The sequence below is a fragment of the Carassius auratus genome, chromosome 14 (assembly GCF_003368295.1).
Source record: "Carassius auratus strain Wakin chromosome 14, ASM336829v1, whole genome shotgun sequence".
Lineage (NCBI taxonomy): Eukaryota > Metazoa > Chordata > Actinopteri > Cypriniformes > Cyprinidae > Carassius > Carassius auratus.
This window is the reverse complement of record NC_039256.1, coordinates 10,248,110-10,274,858: the sequence shown is the minus strand read 5'-3', so window position 1 is coordinate 10,274,858 and position 26,749 is coordinate 10,248,110. Positions and strand designations below refer to the sequence as shown.

Below are 26,749 nucleotides of genomic sequence, written 5' to 3'. Positions count from 1 at the left end.
ATAACTGTTGTTATGCAATCCAATATATATGTATATATATAAATACTATTTATGTGTGTGTGTGTTTACTGTGTACAAACATGTGCAGGTATATATTTAATAAAAGTATGTTATGCTTATATATTAAATATATTTTTATATATATACACTGCTGAGGTTATTGAAGCACAGGTTGCTTTGATAGCGGACTTCAGCTCTTCTATATTGTTTGTCAGATGTTACTTTTCTTCCTCTTCACAATATTTTTTTCCCCCAGACCTGTTGCTTTCTGCGTTTCCACCGCGGTCTAAAGTACCGGGAAGATTAGGCAAATAGTCTGGTGACGTAGGTCTGCGCTTATTTCTAAATACAAAGTACGCTGATTTTGGACGTGCATCCTCGGTAGTTTAGGCTTTGTGCATTTGACTCGGGAGTGTGTTGTCCGCGATGACGCAGGTCCGGTAAATCTGCTAACAGCAGCGTACTTGATAACTTCAGTCAGCTCGCCTTGGCTACTGCAATTGTCCTCTCTGTATATTTACAATAAAACAAAATAGGATATCAAATACAACTACCTCCTTTCGTTTTCATTTAAACATAATGAATGAGCTGCAGAAATTTACATAGTACAGGGATACGTGTATATTTACAGCCATTACAATGAATCGAAATATTATATACATTTGCCTTTTTTTATTTTCATTTTAACATAGAGATAAATTGAATACAGACCAAAGATAAATTGTTAGATTTACCCAAAACGAATTATATTTTATGTTTAACCACTAAAGAGTCAGCAGCACATATCAGAAGGTCTAGTTTAGTTGAGAGTGCTCTAAGCAGATACATGAGGACTGATCACCCGCTGATCGCGTGGAGCTCACCGTCTCCGAGATCGGTGAAACACATATTTAAATAGGTTCTGTCTTTATAAATAAACCACAGATTTGAGTTTTAAACAACTACATTCTTCCCTGAAATACTTTTATAATGACATTTCATGACACAATAACAGTAATATTTTGAAAATGATCCGAATAAATGAGTTGAACTCAACCAATGCTGTGTGAACCAATCAGGATGTTTAGTGCCCAAGTCCCGCCCCCTGAAAGTTTCGGAACTTTGAAAAAGTACCACCTCGCCAGCAGGGACTTTCTGAGGGGCATTTTTTTACCCGGAACTTTATTTATCCTGCGGTGGAAACACACCGAGTACCAGGCCAAAGTCCCTAGTTCCTGGGTAAAGTTCCTGCGGTGGAAAGGCGGCAATTGTCATCAAACTACTTGGAAGTCCTGCTGCAATGAAATCAGCATCTCCATAGAGCTTGTCAGCAGATGAAAGCATAAAGTGCTCCAAATTCTCCTGGTAGATAGCTGCATTAACTTTGGACTTGATAAAACACAATGGAGCAACACCAGCAGACATCACGGCACCCAAATCATCACTGACTTCAGAAACTTCACACTGGATTTTGGATTCTGTGCCTCTCCAGTCTTCCTCCAGAGTCCAGACCTTGATTTCTAAATAAAAAGCTAAATTTGCATTCATCTGAAAATAAGACTATGGACCACAAAGCAACAGTCCAGTTTTTTTTTCTCCTTACCCAGAGTGAAATGCTTCTGATGTTTTATCTGGTTCAGGAGTGGCTTGGTTCTAGGAATGTGACAGTTGTAGCCCTTTTCCTGAAGACATCTGAGTGTCGTGACCCTTGATGCGCTGACTCCACTCCTTGTGAAGCTCTCCCAAGTTCTATAATCAGCTTTTCCTGACAATCTTCCCAAGGCTGTGGTCATCCATGTTGCTTGTGCACATTTCCCTACCACACTTTTTCCTTCCAGTCAACTTTCTATGAATATATTTTGATACAGCACTCTGAGAACAGCAGCCCTTTCAGCAATGACCTTATGTGGCTTACACTCCTTGTGGAGGGTGATTGTCTTCTGAAATAGCCTTTCCCATAATTGTGGTTGCATGTTCTAAACTAGCCCAAGAGGTACCTAGTATTAATACTCAAAATTAATCAAACTAATCAAGCTCAAAATGGAATATTCAAATTTTTTTGTGAGATACTGAATTTGTACTTTTCCTGTAAGCTGTTAGTCGTAACCATCAGAATTAAAAATAAACAACAACTACATCAACAAAACTCTTGAAATATTTCAGTTTGTGTGCAATGAATCTAGAATATATATATAGTTATATATATATATAGTTATTTATTCATTATTGTAAGAGATACAAATTAATTTCTATATAAATGCAGCAGGTTGCTACAAACTTTAAAATCAGGCTAATGATCTATTTTCCTTATACTGCAATAAACCTCTATCAGTTTGCTGTTTTTGTTTTTGAAGAATTAATGCAAAATACAGAAAAAGAGGTTAAGGGGGTTATACAGTATGTATACTCTATGCAATGAGTGGTCAAATCACTGCAATGTCTGAAGCTTTTATTCTAAGAATCCAGAATGCTAACAGAGTATTTAATATTCATATTTTTATAAAGAATATTCATAGAATATTGAAACTGTCTGCTGTTGACCGAGAATATTGATTGCATCATCATTTAGTTCAATTAGCTCAGTCATTATTTCACATAAAACTCAAACAGCAGTGCTAGAGTAGACCTTAAATCAGTATGACAGCGTATTACACACAGAGGCAGTGAGGGCCTCTCATTGGTTGTTTCATGCTTAGACGAGACGGCTCTAAAAATGCATCATGCTCCATCTATCTGGAGACACAGAGAGAAAGAGAGACAATGAGAGAGTTAGCTCCATAGTTGAAGCATTCAGATCAGCATTTTCTGAATGTGTATATATTATATATTGTGATGGCACTCCAACAAGGTGAAGAGGTTGTGCCTGTTTTTTATGTATTTATTTATTAATTTGATGTAGCATTGTGCTCTGGAGTTCTTTGGATGCATGATCAGAGATAAGGGCTCGAGAGGCTGTTCCCAGAGGCTCTCATTGATTCCTCAGGGCAGCCTTTTAAGGAGCTTAGTAAAAGCTGCTAGCAGGAAGACCATGTAGAATAGCGCAAATGGGCCACATCTGAACGCCTCCATCAAACCTATATGTGGGTCACGGCCATTAGGGATTTAGTAGCAGTTCTTTTCTTCATCCTTCTGTTAATTTTATAAGGTTTTAATGGGCAGTGCACTGTAACAAAAATCCTGGTAAATTTACAGTTCAGAAATAGCTGCTGTGGTTGCCAGAAATCCTGTGTGAATGAATGCACAGTACATGAAAATGTTTCAGGCGTTATGTAATGGCAGTTTGGTGTATTAGCTATATAGATCATATTGAATGATAAAATGTTAATATGCCATCTTACTTCAACAAGTAAATCTGCTCTGTGTTTAAATATTTCAGATGATCCATGGCTAAAAAAAATAAAAAATAAGCTCATAATGTAACTCGCAGTATTGCATACACAAGCACAAAACACACTACAGTACTGTAATGCAGTCATGAATATAAGGTAAAGAAAAATATTACCAAAAAACTGTACATAACTTATTTTAAATATTTGGGGCCAATTATCCCTATCAACTTACTATTAACTTTGACTTTTGCATCAATAAACTCATAATCTGCTGATTATTAATAGTTAATAATCAACCCACAGAGGGTTAAGGTTAGGTATGGTGTCTAAAATATAGTCATACAGAATAATTAATACATTTTTAGCGTTAGGGTTAGGGTTAGGGCTAATGTTTGTGTAAGTACTAATAAACATTTAATAATGAGAATTGGCCCCTAAACTAAAGCGTTACCAAATATGCAAATATGAGGCAAACTGAAATATTAAATTATATGAATAATGTTTGAAATTCCACCAATATGAATCTATAGTTACATCTGTAAGTAAATTGTTAACATTTTATTTTATGCCAGTCAACATGAAGCGGCATACATGATGGAAACAAAACAATCCTGTCAAATCATGAACCGAAAGGGAGCCAATTCTTCACATTTGAAATGTGCCTATCCTGGAAAGAAACAAGAGAAATAAAGTAAGTGTGATTTTAAAGACAGTGTTACTTGATTGTGCATTTGACATAAATTTCAGCAATGGGTTTCTACCCGAGGCGAAGAGTTTTGAAGGCCTCTTCTGTGGCTGGGATCATACTGTATTTTCTTCAGAGTTTTAAAGCAAGGTCAAGTTGTACGTGCAACCCATTACTGAGGAATTAACATACAAAGGCCAGCAAGCCTTGTCAAACAAGAGCTGAAGGTAGAAGGTCAGGCTATGCTGAAGTGGAAAACGGCTGATAAATGAGTGTTACGTCTCATGTATGTGAACGGATTGAGACGCTAGCTCATGGAGAGTGAGCGGCTGCAGGATTATTGAAGTCTCTCCAGCTTTGGTCAGCCAGACCATTTGCTCCAGGGTTAGAGAGTGCAGATAGATGCATGCTGCTTGGTTTGCAGTGGGCAGCAGGGTTACCCAACACATCAGTCCTGCACTCCATCACATACAGAGACTGTTTACTGAACACTTCCTCAGCTGTGATAGAAGTGGGAGGGTGAGACCTTTGAAGTAAATATGTGTTAAAATAACCTGTGATTCCGTCTGCATTCAGGGGTTCATGAGATAGATCTGCAGCGGGAGGTTGACTGATATCTCTCTGCAGTTGTCAGAAGATCTGACTACCTGTAGAAATTGGATTCCCAAAAACAAATTAGTGTTAATGCTATTATTTCCATACGGATATGGTAAAATATTACCGTAATTGTAACCAGAAAAGATAGTAAATTTGCTATAGTAAAACATGGTAAATGTTGAATATATTTCTAGTTTTTCTCAACAGATTTGTACATTATGGTTTTTCATCTCATCTTAAATGAATGTTTATTGCATTGTTTTTTTTGTCGTGTGTTACCATTTTTTTTTTTAGTATGACCTCTAAACTTCATCGAATCTAGTGTACACCATCTAATCTCCATTCATATAAGGGTATTAATATTTAAATATTTGCTGTTCCTCCAAAATTCTTGGAGATGAGCATGCAGAACCTTGCTTGCATGATAATTTATCTTCAAAATGCAATATTGATATATTTGTTCATTACACTGACTCTGATTTTATGCTAGCATGACATTAATTGAGTAAATATATTTTACCTTAAATATAGGCCAGGTTGGCAAGGCCTTTTTAAAGACAGTCCTTGTCCTTTATGAAGCTTAAAGCCCATCTGTGCACAGATGCTTCTCAAAATCACCCTGCTTATTAGAGTAGCCAATTCCCCTGAGACAACACGACCGTATCAGCATAAAGAGCACACATTCCAGAATATTAATAAGACATTAATCTATCACAAGCGAGAGCATGTAAATGAACGTGTGAAGTGTGTTCTTGTTTTTCCTGATTAGTTGGAATGATCTATAGAGAGAATCTGCCCTAAATTTGACACAAACCGAAAATGGGTTTGTGCCGCAAATTTCCCAAGGAAAATATTTGAATGTGAAATCAAAGGAAGAGAGAACATATGCCAAGATGCTAATATTGTTGTTTATATTTTGTTCCTAATAAATCTTAATAAGTTTGTATTGTGTTTCATAAAGATAGTTGTACAGGGTTTGGAATGAAACAAATGTGTAATTTTGGAATTCTTGTGTGCATTATAAAGTTGCCTAATGAGCCATCGTTTTTTTTAAATTAGGTTATTTGCGTTTCTGCATATTGAATCTTTAATATCGCCACATATAGAGGTTTACCTCGGAATCAAGGTCATTTAAAAAATAAACGGCTGGATTTAGTCCCTCAGAAGTGTACAGTGAAGAATTTGTCATTGTGGGTCAGTGTCACAGTGGTCTGGGTGAAGGAGACAAGGAAATAGAGTCATTACGGGAAAATCCCAAGCCTCTGTCTGCTTGGCAAAGACAGCACTCCGTGTCTGGGGAATGTTAGATTATGTTTGAATTGTCATCCAAAGAGCAGACAGACCAGCTGCATTGTGTATCCTGCAATTTCTTTGCCAGGATCAAGCTAAATTGATCAGTCTATCAGCACTTGCTTTGAAACATGTAATTTGCAAAAACAGAAATCAGGTATTGTATTGGAGTCTGAAACCCCTGGCAAACACACCACTTATCTGAACGAGTGTCTACAGCTTGTGGCTATAATGTGTATGACTTACCTTGGATAGAACGTATATATAGGTGCACATGAGAGATGGAGACTGAATAGGGGGTTGAAGAGGGTACACATCAGAGAAGTGAAATGGAGGATGGGGAAAGAGGTTTTGAAGATGATAGCTAAGATGTAATGAGCCTCTTCATGTGCAAACAGGTAATGCAGGATCTGCTCGTATTGGTATATTTCTGCAGGAAAATTCCCATGATATTTTGGAATCTTCCAGGGATTTTTGGAAAGTTTCCATAAATTCATTGGAAATTTTCCACCCCTTTGCAACCCTACTTATGAAGCACATATTTTGCATGACCATATTCTACATCCCTAATCCTACCTAAACTTAACCATTACCTTACTAACTATTAATAACCATAAAATTAAGAATTTATTTAAGTAAAATTCAAAGTTAATGATTTATTAATAGCTAGAATCAGACCTTAAAATAAAGTGTGACCAAATTAGTTTATAGATCTCACCTGCATAGAGAGCAATTTCATTTTTACTAGTTATTTAATTTATTTACTTTAGTGCTAACATTTTACAATTTCAAAGATCTTTTTTTTCCTTTTATATAACCTGCACTGATGAATGATACACTGTAAGACAAGGAACACATATGAGACAGTAAAAAAGATGAATTTTGTGTAGATTATTTTAAATGTATTATGTTAAAGTGCATTTAAACCAACATGATTTTAAGCATTAGGAAACTGCACCATTGCCTGGGAGCTACTGTAGATGCTTTATTTGTTCATTTTTTATCTGTGCAATGGAAATGACTATGTAGGTAAGAAATGTTAGTAAGTATATTGGTATAAAATGTGACACTTGTTTTTATGAGTTGTGAAGAAAGAGTTCATGCAAACATGAAACTTCTGTCATAATTTACTCTCCCTCAATCTTGTCCGAAACCCAAATTACTGTCTTTCTTCAGTGAGAAGCAGAATACTGTTATAGACAGAATGTCAAGACTGACAGCCCCAGTCACCATTGTTTTTGTTTGTATTTTTGCATTGAAAACATTCTGCCAGACATCTTTTGTTGTGTTTCATGAATGTAAGCGAGGTGAGTAAATGATGTCAGAATCTTTATTTTTCAGTGCACTCTATAGTATTTTCACCCTATATTCCCTCCAGTCAGCAACACTCTAATCCCAGTTTTACTGGAAGTGTTTTCCTCGGTACAGTCAGCAGATGCTCTTGATTTGGAGGATAACTGACAAGCACAAGTTTCATCTTGTGTTCTCTCATTACACATGCTTTTTTACAGGGCACACTCAAGATTTCTAAATGTTTTCATGTTTGAAACTGGCCTGTGTCTTTACCATGGCACAGCAGGACTGAACCATTTAGCCAAAATGTTGTGATTATTACACAGTATAATCAATATTATTATGATTATTAAATAAACATTACTAGATAAAAACAAAAGAAAGATATATACGTCATGTTTTGAAGCAATATTTGGTAGTTCTATGTGTTGTTTCAGGGTTAGATTAATCTAAGGTCCTCTGAGGGGTTTGCATCATCTCTTCTCAGGTTTTCTGGATCCAGACTGAAACTTGTGTAAATCCTAGTCCTGTGGCAAAACAGAGAAACAAATAGAGACATAATTAGCATAGCTGCTGTTCCAACCAAGTAAAAATAATTTGTTTAAGCCAAGCTAAAAAATAATAATGGGCATTTGATCAGATATAACTGCAGTCCAAGATTATGAGATGCATTATTTGAATGCTTGACCAAAGAGATGTGTCTTTAATCTAAATTTAAACAAGAGAGAGTGTGTCTGTACCCCGAGGCTATTTCAGAGTTTGGGAGACAATGTGAAAAAGTTCAGCCTCTTTTAGTGGACTTTGCTATCCTACTATAGGTACTCTGAAATGTCCAGAGTTTTGTGACATTAGGAAGTTTGATGGATTATAGCATTGTAAAAGACTAGTTAGGTACACAGGAGATAAACAATTAAGTGCCTGTAAAATTGGGGTTATATTATCATATTTTCTTGACCTGGTAAGGACCCTAGCTGCTGTATTTTAGACTATCTGTAGTTTGTATATTGAAGATGCAGGACAAGCACCTAGCTAGCAGAGCATTACAATAGTCCAGTCTAGAGGTAATGAAGGCATGAACTAGCTTTTCTGCATCAGAAACAGATAACATGTTTCGTAGCTTGGCAATGTTTCTAAGATGGAAAAATTATGTTTTTGTAACATGGGAAAGATGTTACTGTCTAATACAATCTATAAACACCCAGATTTTTGACTGTAGAGGAAGTAACAGTACATCCGTTGTAATCTACAAATTTTAATTTTTTGTATCAATAAGTAATCTCTCTTATCCAAAGGAGAATTTTTGGGCATCCAATCCTTTACATTTTTTACACACTCTGTTAGTTTAGCTTAGATAATTTAGAAGTTTCATCTGGTCTTGTTGAGATGTATAGTTGAGTATCATCAGCATAACAGTGGAAACTAATCCCTAATGGAATGGAAACTAATAATATTACCAAGGGGCAACATGTATATTGAAAATATCAGAGAGCCTTGGACAGACCCTTGTGGCACTCCCAATTCACTGGTGATAAATGAGATGACACCCAATTTAAATAAACAAAATGGTAGCGATTGGGCAGGTAGGATCTAAACTATCTTACAGCCTGCCCTTGAATACCTGTATAGTTTTGTAAAGTATGTCATGATCTATGGTGTTGAACGCAGCCCTAATATCAAGTAAAACTAGCAGTGAGATGCAGGCTTGGTCTGACACAAGAAGCAAGTCATTTGTAATTTTAACAAGTGCAGTTTCTGTGCTATGGTGGGGTCTTTTTCTAAAATTTTGCATTACAATTGTAAAATTAAAGTACTAATATCTACGCCTATCTTCATGTCTTTAACATTAAAGTATAAAACGTTCATGTCTATGGAAACACCCACAGATCATGAGCTGCTCATATATGTAATAACAGAACATAGAGCCATGCTTCACTAGGCTGCATGTACACTACCAGTCAAAAGGTTTTAACAGTATGATCCAATACTCAGTATTCATAATACAAAAGGTGATTGAAACAATATGTACTGCTGAGATTATGAATGGGCAGAAACATGTTTTCTTATAAGGCAGTATTTAAATAGTTTCTTCATAATATTTGGAAAAGCACTCTTGTCAGAAATGCATGGCTTAGACTGTTTTTAGACTGTGATGGATTAGACTGTGTTAATTTAATATGAACGTGCAATTAGTCCAATAATGACTTAAATGAATGACTACTAGTAACAAAAAAAAAATCTTATGTGGGGGGGGGGGGGTATATTAAGTTCCCTCTATTTTTTCCCCTCTGCATAAATTCTGTTTTCAGTGAGTTCCACTCACCAATGTCAAAGCACTACCTCACTGGGTGAGATTGGATAACATGGGGAAAACGTACCCATTCTGCTTGGAACAGGGACACTGCAGAAGCCCCATCCTTCCCGAAGGAGGTCTCGGGAGCAAATACACATATAGCATCCATTTAAGTGTATATAGAGAAATTTGAGATGATTAATACCCTCTTGGGAAGGCAGAAGTCTGCCGGGGAAACATGGGCTCTAAGGCTATACCGTGGACTATACACATACGAGTACCGCTTAAGTCTCAATATGGAACCCACCCTTCCATGGTTCTTACGGATTCATCATGAAGGCCTGGCGCCGGACGTTCCGTCCAAACCCCTGAGACTGCATGCCCATTGTACTTGGTCCCCCAGCTGGTGGTGAAGGCATCCATGTAAACCACAGCATGCCTGGAGATCTGCTTTAAAGGCACCCCTGCCTTGAGAATTGCAAGATCTGACCATGGGGTGAGGGTTTGGTGACTGGCCGGTGTTACTTGGATTCGGTAAGTGCCGCGCTTCCTTGCCCACCTCAGGACTTGGCCATAAAGCCAGTGCTGGAGCAGTCTCAAATGTAACAGGCAGAGTGATGGAAGTGCCTCTGAGGCCGCCATATGCCCCAGGAGCCTCTGAAAAAGTTTCAGTGGGATTGCTGTCCTGCCCTTGAATGTATTCAAGCCGGCTAGCACCAACCGCGCACGTTCCTCTGTGAGGTGTGCTGTCTGTTCGACCAAATCCAACTCCATACTGAGAAAAGAGATTATTTGCATTGGCAAGAGTTTACTCTTTTCCCAGGTGACCTGAAGGCCCAACAGGCTGAGGTGCTGGAGCACCAGGTCCCTGTGCTCACACAACTGATCCCGAGATTGTGCTAGTATCAGCCAATCGTCTAGATAATTGAGAATACAAACACCCTGCTCTCTGAGGGGAACTTTTGGGGACTTTTGTGAAGACACAGGGAGACAGGGACAGCCCGTAGGGCGGGACCTTGTACTGATATGTCCATCCTTTGAATGCAGAAAAGGTCTGTGGCGCGGAAGGATCGACACATGAAAGTACTCATCCTTCAGGTCAATCGCTGGAAACCAATCTCGGGGACGGACGCACCCAAAGATGCGTTTCTGCGTCAACATCTTGAACGGTAGTCGATGAAGGGCCCGGTTCAAAACTTGCATATCCAAGATCGGTCGTAACCCACCACCTTTCTTGGGTACAATGAAGTAAGGGCTGTAAAACCCCGTCCTTATATCAGCTGGAAGGACCGGCTCTGTTGCGCCCTTTGCCAGTAGGACTGCGATCTCTTCCCACAGAACAGTGGCATCAGACGCTTTCACTGTAGTGAAGCAGATACCGCTGAACTTGGGGGGCGCTGGGTGAACTGAATTGCATAGCCGAGGCCGATGGTCTGCAGGAGCCAGTGAGACAGGCTGGGTAGCGCTGACCAGGTGCTTAAAAACTTTACAAGCGGGACCAGCGGAACCACAGCTGTATGTTTTTATGGTGTAAGTGAAAGTAAATTTATTATGTCTCATGAATGTGCAGTCTTGTACACATAGATATGTATGCTTGTACATTGGACCAATGGCCAAGGTCAGGATTTTTAATTCAAAACTGTTAATTAGCCTATAGATCAAAATGAAAGCCCCTTAATACAACATAAGGAAATTGTATAGTTTTAATGGTTTTTATAATAACCATGACATGCAGTAAGAGCCTTTGTGTAATTTATTATTATTATTATAATTATTATTATTTTGTGCATTAGGCTGCAGCCTATAAGACTATCTCATGTTTTGAAATTAACTTTATAAAAATATATTTAAGATTAATTTTTGAATGATTTTTAAGGATTTTATAATTTTAAATTATACGTTATTTTTGTTTTATTTTGTTATTTGATCTCCATTTACAAAACAAAATATAATTCCAGTCAGTTTGCAAACAATTTGCAACCTTTGCGCCACCTGGCGTTAGTTTCGTGAATGCCTTTTTCATGCACCTGATTTTCAGTTAATGCCATGGCCGTGCGGTGGTGGTACACGCGGTGGTATTAGGCATTTTGGTTGGCCACCTACTGTATGATGCATAATAATGTTGTCAAAATTATGCAGCTTAATAAGTTATGGTTAGAGCTAGTATGCAATGCAGCAGGGCGTACAACAATTGCTTAAAACCACTTTCTAAAAACTTGCTTACAGTGGCAGAGTTTATGTGCTTAGTTTACAGAGCAGACAACAACAATTTTATCACAAATCTGCTTCGAATACATCCCCATTTCCTCTAATAGAATACTTGGATAATCTGCTCATAGACTTTAATGTTGTCAGATGTATCTGGCATCAACCTTTCTTTGACCCTTGCTTGACCCAGTATCTAAACCACATATGGCCAGATGAATGCTTTTCATGGTTTTACTTTGAATAGCAAGAGTATGAATAGATGAAATCATGCAAATACTTCGATGTAGTTCCTGTAAAGCCAAGAATGGATGATACATTTGCATGATGGGACAATTCTGCAGGAATCTCTCATATTGCAACACAAGGACATTGTGCCCCGCAGTGATGATTGCTCCTATTCCTCAAATACTTAAATATGCCTGTGAAATTGTTCAAAGCACATTTATTCTAAGCGTGCAATATGTGACTCAAACCATTCTACTAGGGCAGTCTGAGCTTTTGTTGGCAACAGTTTATTGAAATAGGAAGTAGAAGGCATTGGTTGTGTGTGTTGCCACAAAAGATGTAAAAACATGTGACATGGCTCCCAGGGGAATGGTGTTCTTTGTTTGTGGCCCACTTTCTTCCCAACGATGTCCAGTGGTTTATAATGGGGGAAATGCAATGTGAGTCTGCTACTGGTGAATGAATGGAGAGGAAAGCTTTCCAGAGCATTAACAAACAAATCACCGGTCCATGGTTCATCAGACTTTAGAGATGCATTGCCCTCGACATCTTCAGAATTTGTTCAGAATAATGCTGGGTGATTCACTGTATACGGTACTTTGCTGAGGAAAATCGTAACACACTAACACTTCTACTGAGAGTATTATGTTTAGGTTTAGCTATACTTTTGCAAAAATAGAAATCTAAGCTAAGATTGAGATCTTATTTTGTCTTTCTTTAACCATGCATGTTTGCTTGGCTGCCCCTAGTCTTACTTTGCAACTTGCTATAGTGAAAGTTATGGAATAATGAAGATTTTTTTTTTTTTTTTACTTTAATAACTCTTGTTATATATATATATATATATATATATATATATATAATATATATATATATATATATATATATATATATATATATATTTTTTTTTTTTTTTTTTTTTTTTCTTGTAATCTGATTATCTGTTGCTTGTAATGTGTTACCCCTGTACTGCTCACCAAGGCTGCATTTGTTTAATCTAAACCACAGAAAGAAGTGATATTGTGAAGTATTATTACAATTTACAAAATAACTGTTTATTATTGTAATATATTTTAAAATGTAACTTAATACTATGAATGCAGCTATTACTCCAGTCTTCAGCAGCATAACATGATCAGAATTATTCAGACATCATTCTAACATGCTGATCTGGTGCTAAATATATCGAAATCCAGTTGGAAATAAATATTGGATAAATATATCCAGCTACTGATGCAATATGAACAATTTCTTAAAAAATGTCAAGAGGTCAAAAGGCACTATATACAAAGATATGCCTAGCTATTCATTTTTGGGCTCCCAAGTCAGTCTAAACTTATTTTATCTTCACAAGCTTATCGAATGAGCAAAATATATGTTGTATAGCGGCAAAGGTTTCACCCTTAACTCAGCAAATATGAGAGAAAGCTGCCAACGATCAGTGACAAATTTTCTAAATCCTACGCTGACGCTGAACGTTAAGACAAACAGTGGTACAATAAAACAGAGCCCATCTTTTTTATCTGGCAAGCCCACACAACCTTACTCTCAGATTTACAGCGTCTGATGCCCAGCAGCACCAAATCTTCAGAGCAGTTGCCACATCTGTTGCTTATATATAGTTAGTGGGAAGAGAGGTAAATGTGCATGGGTTATATAAACATATCACCCATCTGGGATATTTGTTTTCTCACCTACTGTATGAACAAATTACGATGGGTTGGTATGAAATATGGATTCAGGGTGGCATAAAGCTTTCAGCAACCATGAGCATTTCTCATGTCTGATTTAAATATGCATGTTTGCATTGCTCTAATGCAGCTCCAATGATGCATAGTTCACAAGCGAGGAACAAACAGTAGCTAAAAGAGATCGTTTTCATATTGGCTTTACAGCTGGATATCAGTCTGTGCTCTGCGAAAGGTTCATCCAAGAACAAACAGAAGATCTGTCTGCATCGTTTTTGTATTGTTTGCAGACCAGAAGGACAGATTTGCATGTGTCTTGCTGTCCAGACATATAGAGATCTGCAAGACAAAAGCATTTGTAGAATACAAAAATTTGTCATTGGCTTTGTTATAGTTTGTCATACATCCTATCCATCATCTAACCTCACACTGACCCACTTGGAATGCTCCACATAAGAAGCAACTCCACATGCACCACTCAGACCGTGCATATATGCATGTGTGTACTCAAATCTCAAATATGATGACTTCAGAATAATGTTGCAAGATTTGAATACTGATATTTTTTAACATATGTGTCACATGTACAGCTTCATATATGTATGGGTTTTCTGACTTTGCAGCTTTGCTTGGTAGCTCAAGCGATACAACGTTGCATGCACTTGCAAGCATACGAATCCCATGAAACTGGTTTTGACAAAACAGCTCAAACCAGTGTGTAAGCAGGTTTAGGGTTGGATTTGTTATTTTCCAACACGATAGAGCATTAACCTTTAGCGACACTCACTGGACATTTGAATACATGTTCATTGTTTTTAATCGTGTTGTAGGAAGTCATCACAATCATGTATTTTCAATGAGCCTGGGCTGATTTTAGGACGCAGCGTAATGAAGTTACCTTTTGGAGCAGATTGTGTCAGACTTGCATAGAATTTCCACAATAGGGAGCAAACTGTCTTGAACTTTTTAGTCCTCATTAATAATGACTGTGATTTCTGTAAGATTAGGTTTTAAATATGCTGAAATATTTCTTTTATTAGTCCAGGTACAGTGAACATGGAGGCATGTTGTCTTGATTAATAGCTTACATTTGACATTGTTGCACATAAAGTAGAGAAATCTTTGTGCTCTTATTTTTGGTATTCCACACACTTCAGGCAACCTTTTCTGTTACTCTTTTGTGTTTGGCCTCCTTTCTAAGTGCCTTTTCCCTTCATTGACAGATACTTACAGTACATGGTGATTTTTGTAATCTTTATAAGAATATTTCTATCTGTACTAGAGATGTGGCCTATAATCAGGCTGATGTCACTTCCCGATCCTGTATGCCTTTATTATTTTTTGCTCTGTCATTAAAGGCCAAATATAATTTACCATCTGTATCCAACTTGTAAACTCAAATATATTTTAAAGACTGAAGGCAAACTGTTTTCTTTTCAGATAAACGTGATTATAAGAGTAAACTGCATTGAGCAAGAAGCACAGAGAAGAGAGATTTTCATTTCAGACAGAGATAAACATCCTCACTTATGTGACATATTGTTTCTACATTTGGCAGCTGCTTTTACCCTACATCAACTTAAAGTGCATTCAGAGTGTAGATTTTTTTCAGTATTTGTATTTCTGGGAACTGAACCCGGTGTTGCTAGTGCAATGCTTTAGCTTTTGCATACTAATAATGAAAATGCTGTCAAGGTTTAATTCCTCTCATGTCTTTCCAAACTTGTATGACCTCTACTGTGGAACAAAGTTAAGGTGGAATTTTTTAAAAACATCCTGGCCACTATTTTTAGTGTAATGGAAATGGATAATGGCTGACTGAATGAATGAATGAACCATAATGAAGCACTTTTTATAATTTTTTCATGTTTCATTTTTGGGTCTTCATTTGGGTTTTCATTTTTTGTATTCCTACAGGGGAAAAAAACAGAATTAGATGAGAATAGATGTATTCTCATAGAGTAGTGGCAATGTGCCTGAACCATGAAATCTCTTTGCCAAACGCTCATCTGAAATGTGATGAAACCAATCCATTGCATGAAAAAATATCATCTCAATTTTCTCCTCTTGGTTACTTTTTAATTCAATTTTTCACATGCTGACTGGAGCATTTCAATAAAGCAGGTGTATACCTTCAGCAAAGCCATAATTAAAAAGTCTGAAGACTCATAAATTACCATTTTACAGAATCATTTTGCTTCTTTGGAAGCGTTTGTAGTCTATAGTATTTATTTAAATGAGTATGCTAAATTCATATTTTCAGTGATCGCCCACGCCGCTGATAAAGAAACAATTCCAAAGCAATTAAATGGAGAGGCTTGAATGCTTTGGGTCATGATAGCACAATATTGGCTGTCTTTAACTCCACCTGTTTTATTAGTAATATAGCAAAGAGGATTATTTCCCAGCTAGCGTTCATCTGACTTTGCTTGATTGCCATGAGAATTTAATCATATATCATTGCGGTGGCTGTCAGCTTTGTTATTTGCTGTGCTCTCGTACCCTTAGGGGTAGGAAAAGTCCCATCTGTGAACCTGTCTCCCAAAAGCAGAGGAATCCGTTTTAACGTATCACCTGCTGTTCTTACATGTCTGATATTTAGTGCTGTTTGCGAAGACGAGCATTACTATTACTACCACATATATTAAGGGTTAATGGTCTGAAGAAACCCTAACCTTCTAATGTACCTTGACCAAAATGAATGATGCCTTAAATGTGTGCTATTTCTCTTCTGTGTGACTGTGCAGTTAAAAAAATACAACATAAATACAAATACAATGAAAAAACATATACATTATATACACATTAAATAATGAGATAAAAAAAAAAAACCTATAACATTTTCATCCCAATTAGGCACACTTTCCCCAAAATAATATCCTAATTAACATAATGCACTTTTTTTGTCATTTTCATTTTCTCAGTGGTTATTCTCATTAATTCAGTTGTACAGTAGAGTGTATTATATTGACTGGGAAGGAAGCTTAACATTTTCCATGCTTTCTGCATTGTTATTGCTTTTGTCCTCTTCTAGGTTTCTCTTACATTGCAGTGACAATGACATTGTGTGTGTGTGTCTGTGTGTGTGTGTGTGTATGTGTGTGTGAATAATGACCAGCAGAAGACAGTCTTGAGTGCCGTGGTGTAGACTCGGGAGTCAGCAGTAATGACAGTGCAGTCTCCCGCCCATAGAAATGGTCATAAAGTGCTTTCAGAGAAGAAACAGCACAACAGTCATAACTTATATTAAGCTCAGTTATGTGGTGTTCAGTCTGTATATGTCCACTGGATGTCAAGTAGGCATCAGACTTCAAATGTCCCTAGAGTACTGACAAACTAAAGGTAGGATTATTTATTTATCTATTGTTTCACGAGTTCACCTTGATGCTGGGACGATGCAATGAGAGCTGCTTATAGGCTCACAATGATGATTGACGGGACTGGATGATTAGGCTCCTCTCGAGCCCCTGTATGGAACTTCATTATGTTTGTTTGTAAATCTATTGGATCTGTCCAGGTAAAAAAAAAAAAAAAAAGAATAAATATATATTATATATATATATATATATATATATATATATATATATATATATATATATATATATATATATATATATATAAATTAAATTAAATTCTGTAAATTGTATTTCTATTTATTTTTTTATTTTTTTTCTGTATAATATAAATCAGTAATCAAATAAATGAATCATAAATTAAAGGTAATGTTACTTATATAAAAATGCATATATATTTTTTTTTTCCATTTCAATGAAGTATATTTTGTGGAGGAAAATATGTACGGGCTTCATTATAATGAAAATACTGTCAGAAAGCAAAAAATCGCAATGTTCTTAGGATTTGTTTTTGGTAGGTTTTTGTGACTTTCACCCAGTATCCAACTCCGGTTCTTTTGAGAAGATATCATTCAAGACCTTATTTCCATGTCTCATAACTTTTCCTCGAAAGAAAGGAAGAGAAATGTGGCAATGTAACAGTGCAGGGACAGGTGATGCATTACTTATGATGGTTTGGCAGTGCTGTGTGTTTGGGTTGCAGTGCATAAATCAAACACTAGATCTCTGGACACGTTTGGCTACAGCTGACCATGACTGGAGTTAGAGGGCGATGCATCTGTTGCCTTTTCAAGTAACACCAATGTTCTCTGCCCTTCACCGAGACCCTAATGTTCGCTTACTGAATTATATTTCTGTGAAATTGAGTTTACTGTGAAATTGAAGGTTGGTTAGAGTCAGGACAGCAGTTGCACATGGAAACCCCAAAGAAGAAGGATGGATTAAGATCTTAGCAGTACGTTTTATATGTTATCTTGACAGAAATCTTTCTGGGCTAACAGGCCAATCAGAGTAAAGAAATTTACCTAACATTTACTTAAAACCACAAATGAAATCCATTTCATGGTGAAATGTCATTGGCCACATCTATGGTCATTCACGCTTGTGGAGAAACACTGTTTTAATTATAGACACTGCTGAAGAAAAAAAACTTATTATAAAAGTACAAAAGCAGTCAAAGGTCAGATATATATAAAAGCAGCTATCGCTGAATTTAAATATGTTGCTATTTAAGGTTAGGTTTGAATTAGGGCTGGGTGAAAAATGGTATTGTATCAAGATCGCAGTAAGATTAATGTTGATAAAGATAATAAGCTTTGGACAATTTTACTCAATATGGATTCATCTAACAGTCTATGACAGCATGGGACTGATTAGTCTGCCTGTTCTGTGTGTCTCTGTGTGAATAAATGGTGCTGTCTCATCTAAAAACACAAATGCAAACATACATGATGTGTTTTCAACATCTGTATCTCAATATGAGGATATGAGGACATGAGCACATTAACTTCATCTCCAGAGCTGCTTTGGGAATCATCTCATCAGCTTTACACTGTTTCAGTTGAACAAAACTCCACCGCAAACCGCCAAAATAAAAGTTCCGTTTAACTTTAAGAAATTATGACAGAGAAATTAGATGTACTCCTCAAAGTAATAATAATGACAGTAATAATAATGACAATTTTGTTTTTAAGGAATATCATACAACCAAGACATGTTATACATGTTTTAATTTGTTTAAAAAAATGCACATCCCTGGTGTTGCCTGTGTCTCTGGCGCATATTTCCAATAAACCTTTTTGAGAGCTTTTGGGACGACCAAAATCCAGCAGCAGAATCAGTGGCCAAAAGCAGTGAGCGGCCAACGTGTGTGATATCTCTGCATGAGGTGTTTGTTCATCTGGAATGAATTATATTGGCTCTGTTAAACAGCTTTAACAGCAGTTTTTAACTGTAAAACACATTTTATGCTCGATTTTGCAATACACGTTGTTTTATTCAGCTACTTTTCTAGCAGGTGTTAGAAAATGTTAGCATTCAAGCTCTGTTTAATGGCAATAAAAAGCATGACAAGGTAATTCTTTCCCTGCAAAATTGATTGTCAAACCTTGTCAGCCAACAAGGTGCAAATAATGTTTGAATATGAATTTTGTTGTTTACAGCAAGATCTGTGATGAAGACTGCGAACTGAACGATACAAGCAAAATGAAATCAGACAGATGAAGCTAATCTGCTTTCAAGCGTTTTGAATTTATAACATCTTGCATTGATGAATAAAATGAAATGAGATTTACTGCACATAGACCGCATACTACCAATCAAAGGTTTTTACACACCAACATACTCTTTATTATTAGAGCAATACTGTACATAGTGTCAGTGTGATATCTTAATATGATAATAAAGATAAGCATTTATTATTATGTATTATATGAAATATCAAAACTACATCACCGCTGATTATTAGTATTTGAAAGAGATTATCCACCAAATCAAGACAATCAAAGCCATAAACATGCAGGGGAAATGAAATGAAATAAAATTATAAAATTAAAAAACAATTCAATTGTAAATATATATATTTTTTTTTTTAAATATTTTTTTTTTTTTACAAAAATGCATGTTTTCGCTACAGGAGGCCTTTATTCATCCCCCCAGATTCACGTGAGGCATGTTTTATTATAGATGGATGAGCTTTATTTGAATACTTTTGATGACTTTTGGACTGTTGAACAAAAACCCCCACCTTCTCCTATTCTGAAGCTATAAACAGCCAAGATAATTTGTAATATAACTCTGATTGAAAGAAGAAAGTCATATACACCGAAGATGCTTTAAGGGTGAGTAAAACATGGGTTAATTTTCATTTTTGGGTGAACTAACCCTTAAAGCTAGCTTTTAGGAGATAGTTTCCCTTCTTTTATTTGTTATTGACCCATTTGTCTACCAAACTTATTTAAAGCAGTAAAGAAGCCTTTCGGTTTTAGGATCATAAACATAAATTCATTCAGGTGAGTCTAAACTTTTGACTAGTGGTATATATTATTTTTTTTTACCTAGTCAAACGGCTCGAATGCGCCTCAGTAATTATCAACCTCAGCATTAAAAATGACATAATGGATCACCTCTGTGCCTCGTTGTACTCAAGTCTGTTGTTAGCTCGTTGGCCATAACATTAATTACACTCACATCAACTCATACCAGCACCCACCCCACATCTGTGGTTATGGCAGTATCTCATCTCTCACAAACCTTTACGTTTCACGTTGAACAATGACGCTTTAATGACTATAATTAACTCTTGACATAACTAATTTCGCTCATTATACAGTAGCAATTTTACAGTTAGATCTTTTATATTGCATGCCACCGTCAATATACCATCTCATCAAAGCTCTGCCCACATAAACACAGAATAAATAAGAGATGGGGAATATTCCACTGCTGAATTAGCACAAGATGCACTGCTGTTGAACTGTAAGTGTATCCTCCTCCAGCGTCGGTAAGCAAACCGAATTAAACAGCGTGCTTCAGCCTAAACGTTGCGTATTTCTCTCTCTACATGTTAATGTTGTGATGGTAGGTCGGCTGCAAATGTCAAGGCACGTCTTGCTATTAATAGAGCTCTAGTTTTACAGTTAACATCTGGGTCACGGTGAGGTTTTTTTTTTACAACAGTTAATTTGCGTGTACCCGTCGAAATCCAGCTCGTGTTTTTGACAAGCCACTTTGTGCTACGCAAATTTGAATAGATAGACTCTAATAACAGCTTCTGAATTAACGCTGATTCCTGCCGCCAGCAGAAACAAGGCTCGTGTGTCAGAATAATAACAGTGCCAGTCCAATCAGAGCCACCATACTGTGATGGAAACACACACATAGCAAACAAACAATTTAATACACAATGGGCTCAAAATCAACCGTCACTGTAAGTATAGACTTCACTGCATTGATTTGTAAGCTGTAAAAAAATGGCATAGTTGTTTTTAATTACCTCAGATGAACCGAAGTGGCATTGCACGCTTAATTTATAAGACAAAGCATGACGCATCCAGCCTTCATCTTCAAAGGGGCCACGTGCATGAAAAAAAGAAGAAAGAAAAAACACACCGCCCCAGGTGAAGCTGACCTACGGATGAACTGAGAAATGATATAAAGCTTGTTGTGTAGGATCACTCTAAGGAAATATCTGTTAGATACTTGCCAGTGTATATAACGAGGACATCGTTAATTAGCAGTGCCATGTTGTTTATGCTGCGAGGTGTTGCAGCTCTTTCAGTGTGTGAAGCCTTCAATAGGAATAGTGGCCTTGTTGTTATGCCTCTATAGTCCTTTAATATTCGTTTAAGCATGCTTAATTGCAAGTGAGAAACACTGTGCACCAACATCGAATGAATGTTCACTTTTCTGCCTATTAGTGTTAGAATTTTTACTTTTTTTATATATTGTAGAAGGTGTTGATCGTCAAGAAATTGTAAAGTGTCCACCCAGGTCTATTTAATACCTCTGAACCCTCGCATTCGTCAGAAACCCTTTCAGTGCTCAGGGCAGATTTGCTTTCAGTGCGGCAGGAGCCTCGCCGTTCTGATCGCCTGACTGTATTTGCATAGCCAAGGATTATGGAGGGCCGACAGAATGGCCCCTGCGGTTTCTGAAAGGGTCCCTGGAGAAATGTTGAGCGATTAGCTACTTTAAATATCCTGCTGAGGGACTGTCTTTTGGTATTAGGTCCACTGTGGATCATTAAGATGATGAGCTCCAAGGGTCAGTTTTATTTAACAAGCGTTAGCCCTTCCAACTCTGTGTTTCAGAACAGGAACGTGACATATGGAAGGAATTTTTCTCTGACTGTTCGTTATGTAAGTATAACAAGAGGAAGCTGAGAGAAGTGTGTTTGGGGAAGTTGTGAGAAGCGTGGAGTCCTGCCCGCGGTGCTGGAAATGTCTGTGTGTGGAGTTTATTCCAGAACTGTGTGTCTGTATTCTTCTGTTGGGATGAAAGAGTGCCTACACTTCACAGGAAGTAGATTCCCTCTCAGACTGCAGCGATGGAGGCTTATGGCAGTGGAGATAAGACACAATAAGAAGCGAGTACACCTCTTCACACCTGCTTAAAGTGCTCGATCAGCAGAAACCAAGCATGTGAGCTGTAAGGAAGGAGAGAAAATTAAAGCAGGCTTCGTCGTCACAGTCACAAATGTGACCATTTTGGGTGGATTTTCAAAGGCGTTGTAATTATTATTGGTTCTTGCTAAGGCACATGACGCACCAATATTCAGCAGCTATTTAAAGAGAGCTATTATTTTGGGGGAAAATTGTATGAATATCATAGTAATAATATTCATACATTAGGACATTGTATATATCATAGAGACTTGGGAATTGGGCCTTAACCATCCAAGAAACAGCAACATGATGAAATCTGTTCAGAACACCAATGCCCTGGCAAACACTTCGAGCATCATCATAAATACAAAGACAATTCAAAAAATTTTTGCATTTACTTGTTTTAGTGGTATTATTGTATTTGAATTATAATGAACAAAAGAATCCCTGAAGTATTTCTGGAAACACTTCCCAGTGTAATCCTCGAATATGGTTTGACAGTTTCGCTTTGATCAACTTTTCCAGCATTCATTCTTGTTGCACCGGAGTTTATAATTTTCTGCATGTTCACCATGAAGCACTTAGCTTCCACAATTGCATGCATTCAATTACATGACGGACTGAGCATGTTTTCGTGGGATGAGGAAAACTTGCATGAATGCATAATCCTGGAAATATACAAGCTGTGACATGTTTGTTAAATCAGAATGGGTGTTGGCTCCAAACAGCCATTCATTCAATTTGCAGCATTTCAGCAGACAATAAGACAAACAGCCTTTGTAGTATTAAAGTATGTCATGGTGCGATATGTTAAGCAGTTTACCATACTCAGAATCAGTCATCAGTCAGGCAAGCCGAGGCACTCTCCCAAAGGCCCAATATTTACAGTCAACATTTTTCATGCGGCAAAGTTTAAAGGTTTCTGTCTTCCTGTCAGAAATCTCGACTCTCTGTGTATTTTATGCAACACACCAGCCCTGGTACTAGACTGTCTAAAACAAGCAGGCCACTGATAAATGTAGTGTGTGTGTGTGTGTGTGTGTGAGGGGAGGGAATACGAGAGATGAAACTGGGTCTATTAAAATAGTTCAATAAATGCATATACTTGTATAACAGCAGTTTGAATATAAAGTAAAATTATGCTCTGCAATACAAACTTAAACACATATCTATTTATTGTTATTCCCATTACAGTACATGAATTCCATTACATGAATCAACTATATATATATATATATATATATATATATATTAGTGCTGTCAAAATTAGCGCGTTAACGCATTCGATTAATTTGAAATATTTAACGCGTTAAAAAAAAAATAACGCAATTAACGCGGTTGCAGTTTTTTTTTATTTCCAGTTGTGGCCTATGTGTGTTCAACGTGCAAAGAAATATGGATAAGACCAAGGAAGGACTTTTAGACGGAAAGTTTCATTATAAAACTCTGCCGGATTACTCTTCAGTCTGCCACAAGAAACATTACTCTTCATTTAGTCTGCCACAAGAAACAGCAACATTAAAATCATGAACTCAAATGTCATTGTTTAAAAAACAAAAAAAACAATGACTGTAACAGTGCGTAAATCAGACCTTTCTGTAACGCTAACGTTAATAAGCTTAAACGAAAAAAACGAAATAATTGTGTAGCGGAGTATTTTTTGTACACAGTGCCGCGAACTGTCAATCACTCCTGTACGCGTGCATCACTGTCCTCCTCAGCTGCAGCAACTTGCGCTCTCTCTCTTCATCAAGTTTTAAAACAAAAAGGGGACAAAAAGATCATATTGTCTTTGTGCATAGGCTTTAGATTAATTAGATAAATGAATATCTAAATTTGTGCCTTGCCGTCTACGGTATTTTTTTAGAACTTAGAAAAAAGATGCTGCAGCCAATGAACAGCCAGCGGGGGCTGCAGGACGACTCAACCTCCGCAGACAGTTTTTAATGTTTATCAGACAATAAATACTCAAGATTTTGCTTTAGTATAACTCACAACGAGTTTCACACACCTTCTCCGGCCACGTTGAGTTGTTGACACTTAACAGTGGGAAAAGCGACACATGCGCTATTCACTTGTATAATTTAAGGGTGAATGGGTAATGTAGTTTCTGCTCTGGGTGGGATGAATTAGGAAGCTTGCATTGTGAAGGGCGCTCTGAAAATCGGCAGTGCAGGTAAAAGATTAAAACCTCTATTAACAGATGTCCAAATGAACATACCGGTACGCTACAAGCACGTTCTGGGCGCACGGAGAGGTGGCGGTACGCTCAAGAGCTATATTTGGAAGTGGTGGTACTGAGTACTGGTTCATACTGGCCCACTTAAAGCACTGGCAATGACTATACTTTTGAATTTTTTTTTTTATCCACTTAGAATTCAACATGGAAATCATTTTTGTTTTTTATTGGCATTGATTGTTTTGAAATTCAAATGGTACTTACATGCCTGTGTTTTTATTTCTGTAATAAATATGGCTTTTAAGCCAACAGTTAATTTGGAGGATATTGATGGTTTATTGCAGGTATGTTGTTTACATGAGAAAATCTGTGTTACAAGTTAAACAAAAATTCCAATAAACAATCATATTTTGCATTTAAATAGTTTCTTTGTCTTGAGTTTACATTAATTATTTACATTTTACATTTACATATCCAAAAAGTTTCAGTCTTTTAATTGCGATTAATCGCGATTAATCGCGATTAATTTTAAAAAATTGTGCGATTAATTAGTTAATTTTTTTTAATCGATTGACAGCACTAATATATATATATATATATATATATATATATATATATATATAAACAGAAGCTCTCAATCTCAATCATCATCTGAAATTCGATACAAATATGGGTAGCACTTTATTTTACAGTCCTGTTCCCCATGTACATACTATGTACTTATTATAGTAATTACAATAACTATGTAATAACTAGGTACTATCCTTGAACCTACCCCTAAACCTAACCCTACCCCATGTAGTTACCTTGTGTTACCAGAACTTTCTTAGATAAATACACTGCAAGTACACTATAAGTACATGTAAGTACACGTACTGTAAAATAAAGTGCAACCCAAATATGTATGCATTATTCACATTTCATCACATTCTAAACAAAAGTGTTGCAACAATAACAAAACAGTTACACAGTTCCTTGCTCCTGGTTTATCATTTATTCACATTTCACAGAATATAAGGGGAAATAACTTGACATTTATCAGTTGAATTATATTTTCATGGTTGGTAACATGATATTATTTGCTTTGCAAAGTGCAAAAAAAGTAGAAAAACAACAACATTTAAAGGTTTTTTTTTTTTTTTATTTTTTTTTTTTTTTTATCATTTTTAAAGTACCCTAGAGACAACCATGTACTTGCTATGGTACATGACTATAGCAAGCTGCACAGTGAAGCACTATGATATTATTATCTGATACTGGAGTGAACACAGTCTGTGCACATCTCTAGATCTCTCTCTCTCGCTCTCTCAATCTTTTTTTTTCTTTTGGGACTGGACTATGCTGTTCTTTTTCCTTGATGCACAGCCAAAACCAAAGCTGGGCCCCAGTGATGCATGGAAAGGCTGTTTCCCCAGTCACAGTGCTTCTGGATGGAGGCCGGCTATTTCCATTTAAAGGGAATATTGCAGTCTCTTTGATTAAATATACACAAGAGATATGCACGAAGCCTTTGCACACAGCTTTTTATAATTAATTTTTGTTTCATTTTTCCAAAATTTTTCAAATTTGCTCTTCACACTAAACTGTCATATTCATGATTAATATGCTCTTCTGTAGTCCTCAAAGCAATATTGTTCAAAAATTTTACAAACTCTATAATTTCTTATTAAATTTAAATGTAGTCCTGAGGGTTTTCACTTTCAGCTTGTTTGACACCCGCAATACAGCATATGTAGTATGGAAGCGTACAACTTTATAACTGGATAAAGTGAATTTCTTTTTATTATTATTTTGGTAAAATGACTAGTTGAAAACTGCTTATCACACCGATCCTTAAAGCGGGGGGGGGGGGGGGGCTGAAATGCTATCTCATGCATACTGAGTTTTTTACACTGTTAAAGAGTTGGATTCCCATGCTAAACATGGACAAAGTTTCAAAAATTAACTTATACGTTTGAAGGAGTATTTCTGTTGCAAAAATACTCCTTCCGGTTTGTCACAAGTTTCGGAAAGTTTTTTTCGAGTATGGGTCTGTGTGACGTTAGATGGAGCGGAATTTCCTTATATGGGTCCTAAGGGCACTTCTGCCGGAAGAGCACGCGCTCCCCTACAGCAGAGCACTGAGAGCACAACAGACTTCACTGATCAGAGCGAGAGCGTCGCGAAATGTCACAAAAGGAGTGTGTTTTTGGTTGCCAGGGCAAGACAACCCTGCACAGATTACTAATGAAAAAACAGCATTAAGCTACCAGTGGATGGAGTTTATTTTTACAGAGCATCACCGGAGTTGTGCAAGTGTTTGTGTTTGTTCCCTGCATTTCGAAGATGCTTGTTTTACAAACAAGGTCCAGTTTGACGCCGGATTTGCACATCGTTTATTTCTTAAGGATAATGCAGTCCCAACGAAAAAGGGTCACGGTCGTGTGTTGGAACCGCATGCGGTGAGTAAAACTGCTTCAAATATCTCTGTGTTGTTCACTTAGCTATCAGCGTGTAAGCACATCAAGTAAACAACATGCAATGTTGTC

General features: G+C 36.8%; 1 protein-coding gene across 3 annotated transcripts in view; it reads left to right on the top strand.

Moving 5' to 3' along the window:
- The window catches only part of nlgn3a (neuroligin 3a), a 169,354-nt gene that overhangs the window by 4,990 nt on the left and 137,615 nt on the right, over positions 1-26,749 (top strand). Inside the window, exon 2 of one of the 3 annotated variants that reach the window (XM_026279857.1) lies at positions 3,881-3,999. The exons of the other annotated variants lie outside the window; for them this stretch is intronic. The gene's annotated coding sequence lies outside the window, so the exon portion shown is untranslated. The remainder of the gene's footprint in view (positions 1-3,880; positions 4,000-26,749) is intronic. 3 annotated transcript variants of the gene reach the window in all.